The sequence below is a fragment of the Cebus imitator genome, unplaced genomic scaffold (genome assembly GCF_001604975.1).
Source record: "Cebus imitator isolate Cc_AM_T3 unplaced genomic scaffold, Cebus_imitator-1.0 Scaffold385, whole genome shotgun sequence".
Lineage (NCBI taxonomy): Eukaryota > Metazoa > Chordata > Mammalia > Primates > Cebidae > Cebus > Cebus imitator.
The window spans coordinates 1,927,382-1,934,133 of NW_016107700.1; positions in this window are offsets into that span (position 1 = coordinate 1,927,382).

The window sequence follows — 6,752 nt, forward strand, 5'->3', positions numbered from 1 at the left end:
GTTTTGTATTTTTAGTAGAGACGGGGTTTCACCATGTTGACCAGGATGGTCTCGATCTCTTGACCTCGTGATCCACCCGCCTCGGCCTCCCAAAGTGCTGGGATTACAGGAGTGAGCCACGGCGCCCAGCCCAGGGATTTTAAAAGGCAGAAAGCAGCAAACTCTATATAAACCTGCTGTAGACAGCTGGGGTGGCCATGACAAAATACCACAGACTGGGTGGCTTAAAGAACAGAATTTAATTTTCTTTTTTATTTTTATTTATTCATTTATTGAGACAGTCTTGCTATGTCACCCAGACTGGAGTGCAGTGTTGTGTTCTTGGCTCACTGCAAACTCCACCTCCCTGGTTCAAGCAATTCTCCTGCCTTGGCCTTCCAAGTAACTGGGATTACAAGTGCACATCACCACAGCCAGCTAATTTTTATATTTTTAGTAGAGACAGGCTTCACCATGTTGGCCAGGCTGGTCTCGAACTCCTGGCCTCAAGCGATCCACTCACCTTGGCCTCCCGAATTGCTGGGATTATAGGCATAAACCACTGTACCTGGTGTATTTTTAAATTTATTTATTTATTTATTTATTTATTTATTTATTTATTTATTTATTTATTTTGAGATGGAGTCTTGGCTGTGTCACCCAGGCTGGAGTGCAGTGGCATAATCTTGGCTCACTGCAACCTCCACCTCCTGTATTCAAGTGATTCTCGAGCCTCAGCCTCCCGAGTAGCTGAGAGTACAGACATGCACCATCATGCCCAGCTAATTTGTTCTTGTATTTTTAGTAGAAACTGGGTTTCACCATGTTGGCCAGGCTGGTCTCGAACTCCTGACCTCAGGCGATCCACCTGTCTCGGCCTCCCAAAGTACTTAGATTACAGGCGTGAGCCACTACATCCAGCTGTTTTCTTTTAAAGTTCCCTTAGAACTTTTTTCTTCTGGAAGCTAGGAAGTACAGCATCAAGGCGCAGGCTGATTTGGTTCCTGGTGAGGGCTCTCTTCCTGGCTTGCAGATGTTGGCTGCCTTCTCACTGTGTCCTCACTGGCCTTTCTTCTGTGCAAATAGAGAGAGTCTCTTCTTAAAAAGCCACAATCCTATCGGATTAGGGTCCTGCCCTTATGATCTTCTTTAACCTTAATTAATTCCTAAAGAGCCTGTCTCTAAATACAGTCACATTGGAGGTTAGGGTTTCAACCTATGAACTTTAGGGGACACAATTCAATCCATTCTACTTGCCCTTATGGAGATTATAGGCTCATAAAGGTTGTCGATTTAACAATATAAACAAGTGAACAAAAATATAATGATAATCTCAATTAAAAAAATAACCAGGGTGCTGTGATAGAGAAAAACAGGAAAGGAGGACCTAATTTTTACATGGTAATAAAGTACTCTCTGAGGATGGGATGTTTAGGTTTGGACCTAAAGGACAGTCATCCACACAAAGAGCAGGGAGAAAGGTGTTCTAGGAAAAGACATCCACGTGTGCAAAGGCCCTGAGGTAGGAAAGAGCTTAGTATGTTTGGGGAATGGAAAGAATAGTGTTTCCTTCTGAAAGATCACTCTGGTTTCTTCGTGGAAAATAGACTATACGGGAATAAGAGTGAAGAAAGGCAAACCAATTCCAAGGTTATCATAGTTATCCAGGCAAGAAATGGTGGTGATTGGAACCAGAGAAGTGAAAACAGAAATGGACAGAAATTGATTGATTCTAATATGTATCATTGAAGCTAGACTTGGAGGATTTGCTAATTGATTAGAGTTTGGGGGTGTGAGAGGGAGGCCAAAACAATGATTTCCTGGTGACTGGTCTGAGCCACTACGTGAAGGGGGTCCCATATATTGATATGTGAATTCTTGTAGTAGACACAGATTTGGAGGGGTTAATTAAGAGTTCTAGGCCAGGTGCGGGGGCTCACGCCTATAATCCAAGCACTACTGCACTCCAGCCTGAGCAACAGAGCAAGACTCTGTCTCAAAAAAGAAAAAGGGTTCTAACTGGGGCCAAGCGTGGTGGCTCATGCCTGTAATCCCAGCACTTTGGGAGGCCAAGGCAGGCGGATCACCTGAGGTCAGGAGTTCGAGACCAGGTTAACCAACATGGTGAAACCCCGTCTCTACTAAAAATACAAAATTACCTGGGTGTGGTGGTAGGCGCCTGTAATCCTAGCTACTCAGAAGGCTGAGGCAGGAGAATCACTTGAACCTGGGAGGCAGAGGTTGCAGTGAGCCAAAATCGTGCCACTGCTCTCCAGCCTAGGTAACAGAGCAAGACTCCGTTTCTAAATAAATAAATAAATAAATAGTTCTAATTGGGACTTATTTGATTCGGGACACCTGTTAGATATGCAACAGAAGAGCCTGCAAAAGGGACCATGTGAATTATAGGAAAGATGTGTTATAGAAGCCAAAGGAAGAAAATGTTTCAAGGAGTTCAGAGGGAGTGGCTCAACTGCATTGAATAACGTTCAGGGGATTAAGGGGAACGAAAATCTAAAATTTCTTTTGGGTTCGTAGAGGACGTTTATAACATGGACAGTAGTTTCAATAGAGTGTTGAGGACAGGAGCCAAAATGGAGTGTGGTGAAAGTGAGTGAGAAATGAGGGACTGAGTCAGCAAATAGAAAGATCGTTCTAGGGGCCAGGTGTAAAGCTCACACCTGTAATCCCAGCACTCTGGGAGGCTGAAGCAGGAGGACCATTTGAAGCCAGGAGTTTGAGAACCGCCTGGGCAACATAGCGAGACCTCACCTCTACAAAATTAAAAAGTTAGCTGCTAATTGGTGGCACCTGCCTGTAGTCCCAGCTACTTGGGAGGTCAGAAGTTCAAGGCTGCATTGTGCTAGAATTGTGCCACTACACTCCAGCTTGGGCAACAGAGTGAGACACCACCCCCGCCCCGCTTCTCTAAAAAAGAAAAAAATTACTCATTTTAAATGTTTTGCTGTTTGAAGGAAGCAGAGAAATGAGTTGACAGCTAGATGTGGGTATAGGGCATAGAGTGAAGATTTGGTTTTACTTTGTTTTTTAACATGTGAGATACCGAGCATGTTTATGTGTGATAGGAATAATTTGGTAGAAAAAGATGAACGATGCAGGGCAAAGACGATGAGAACAAAGTCTTTGAGCAGGGAGAACTTGAGCTCAAGGGCAGAAGAAGGATTGCTTTTGAGTAGGAGACAAACACTTCTTCATTATCACAGAGGCAGGAGACATGGATCCAAATATGAGTCCTTTGTAAATTGGGTGGAAGAAAGACAATGGAGTTTCTTCTCTTTTTTCTAATAAAATGTCAATAAAATGACCTCATGAGTTGTGACCATGAGTCAGAAAAAGTATGTGAGATAGTAAAAAAAATCCATCAAACATGTTGTATGAGTCTGTTTTCATGCTGCTATAAACACATACCCAAGACTGGGTAAGCAATAAGAAAAGAGGTTTAATTGACACAGTTCTGCAGGGCTGGGGGAGCTTCAGGAAACTTACAATCATGGTGGAAGAAGAAGCAAACATGTCCTTCTTCACATGGGGGCAGCAAGAAGTGCAGAGCCAAGTGTAGGGGGAAAGCCCCTTACGAAACGATTAGATCTCACTACCACAGGAACAGCATGGAGGTAACCGCCCCCATGATTCAATTACCTCCCATTGGGTCCCTCCCACGACACATGGGGGTTATGGGAACTACAGTACAAAATAAAATTTGGGTGGGGACATAGCCAAACCATATCATACATTTTAGGTAATAGGAGCTACAGGGAAAACCCTTGCTATAGTGACTATAAAAAGGGCTTATGTAACAGTTGTCATGGTGAGAATCACCATGGATGTTTGCAGCTCCAGATCACACACCAGGTGAAAATCTCTGGTCATGTGTAACTTCAGTAAATAACCAGGTGATGTTAATTACCCTGAAAATGGTTGTTAGGGTAATCACCACTAGCTGCTGTAACAAACAACTCCAAAAATGTAAATGGCTTAACCACATAGAAAGTTGTTTCTCATTCATGTCACAACCTGAAGCAGGTAGGTGAGGGCTTTATCTACACAGTCATTCAGAGACCCAGACTTCTTCCACCTTAGGGTTTTGCTCCCTATCTATTGTTGAAGTCCTCTCCACTCAGCTGATAAATGGAGGGGAGAAAGCATCATGCATGGGAGGTTTGTATGGGCCAGACCTGGAAGAGACACACATCACTTTCATTCACATTCCATTGGCCAGATCTCAGTTACATTCCATACCCCGACAGCACCAGCTGAGGTCCCCATCAACAGCCAGTGTCAAGCACTTGATGTATGTGGCAATGTCCCCTGATGATTTTAGCCCTCAGCTGTCAAATTTTCCCAGCCCCGGCCCTGGGCACTGGGGAGCAGAGATAATCCACCTATGTCCTAAACAAATCCCCACAATTGTATAAGGACTAATCTCTATAATAAATTCCCTTTTCTGTGTTTCTGCTTGTCTGATTTAATCCTGACTGATACAAATCCTGAGCTTTAATGAAATGTAATTGCCATTCTGAAGGGTTTAAGTGACGTACAAGTTGAGTAACTTTCGACTTTTAATTGCATTTGGGCACCTTTTCGTCCCACATTTACTTCACTAGCACTTACAACCTACTCATAATTTTTGTCAAAATGATAAATCTGTTTTCCTTCCAGAAAGACAAGTCATTTGGTTTATTTTGAATGAATTCTCTATAGCATCAAAGTCATTTCCAGGCTGTTATGACTTTTACATAGTATTAATTTTCCTTATTAATACATTCTTAAAATTTTGTCCCCCAGATCCAGATATTTATTTATTTTTATTTTTATTTTCTTGGTAGAGATAGGGTATTGTTTTGTTACCCAGGCTGGAGTGCAGTGGTGCAATCATAGCTCACTACAGTCTTGACTTCTTATACTCAGGCGATCTTCCTGCCTCAGCCTTCCGAGTAGCTAGGACCACAGGTGCGCACCACAATGCCCAATGAATTTTACTTTTTCTTTTTGTAGAGATGGGGGTCTCCCTATGTTCCCCAGGCTGGCCTCGAACTTTCTGGCCTCAAGGGATCCTCCTGAAGTGCTGTGATGGCTGAGGTGCACTACTATGCCCAACCAAAATATTTTTATTTATGATATTTAAAAGGAACACTTACCTAAAGACTCTTGTCTCTTCATCCTGGGTGTTCCTTTTGAAAATTTTCCTGTAAGTTCTGGATCTTTTGAGGAAACAAAACCCTGCACACATACTATAAGTATTATTTGGTGCAAAAGCAATAGTAACTTTTTGCCATTAAAGGTAATGGTAAAAAAAATTAAAGGTAATGGCAAAAACCCCTACTGCTTTTGCACCAACTTAATATAATGCACCAACAGTAAAACCAAAGTCAAAGCTAAGCTATTCAGAAGCTCTAATAAGTGATTAATTTGAGGATAAAGATAAACTAATGATTTCTCTAAAGCACAAAGTGCCCCATAAAGAATGTGCAATGCAGCGTGTGCTGTTTGTCGTGACGTGGGCGAAGTGGCAGAGAGCGCAGCTAATGTTTCTGAGAAGTTGCTATTTTAGGAGGCCCATTTATCAACGTTCATGAATGTGTCCTAATGAGTTTATATTAAAGCTTAGATTTATAAATAATTAACTTTGCTATTTATTGCAGTTACTATTTACCATTTGCCAGCTAACATGTTACTATTAATATTTTATCAACTGTCCCAACCTCCACCCCGCATACCTATTTAGCAGCCCTGTTTAGCACAACGCCTGCCTCTGTGGGTGGCAGAGTGCAGGCAGAATTGGATTATTTAGTTAGAGGTCTCTTCCCACCTGCAGATTCTCCTTTCAGAATAAAAATTATAGAAGTATTTTGTTTGTTCTTTTTAAACAGGAAAAACACTTACATTACACAGTCAAACCCTGTGTTCTCATCCTTTCTATGTTTATTGTATCCTGGGGGCCTTTTCTTTCCCAACCAATGCTCCTCACACCACACTCCACAGGTCTCACCCAACCTCATTAATTACCTTGCTTTGACTTCTCCTTTGGCCTCCAGTTTCCCTGAAACTAAATCACAGGGAAACAAAACTCTACACACTTACTCTAAGTATTATAATGTACCAACAACAAAAACCATCTAGTATGTTACTCTCTCAATATTAAACACAAAAACACAATCAACACAAAATACAATCACAGGTATCACAAGGCGTGTGTTCGTTGTTTGGTAGAGATAGGATCTTGCTCTGTCACCCAGGCTGGAGTGCAGTGGCACAATCATAAGTCATTGCAGGCTCAAACTCCTGGGCTCAAGCAACTGTCTCACCTTAGCCTCCCAAGTAGCTAGGACTAATGCCTAGCCACAAGGTGCAAGATCTCTACAAAATCGATCACCCCAAAGCATGGCCAAAATAATTTGGGTGAGGGACATCGTCAAAGATAAATCACCTCTGGCCTGCCGTGCGTAGCTCAACAATCCTCTCCTGGGGAAGTTCTTTCTATTTGAATCTAGAATCATACAAAAATGATTTCAACTCATTGAGAAATAGATTTTTAAAACAAAAGGAGGAAAAATAAAGTTGGGTACCTACCTCACAACATATTATTTCAAAATAAATTCTAGATCAATCAAAGATCTGAATATACAAAATAGGCCAGGTGTCGTGGCTCACATCTGTAATTCCAGCACTTTGGGAGGCCAAGACTGGTGGATCACCTGAAGTCAGGAGTTGGAGACCAGCCTGGCCAACATGGTGAAATCCTATCTCTACTA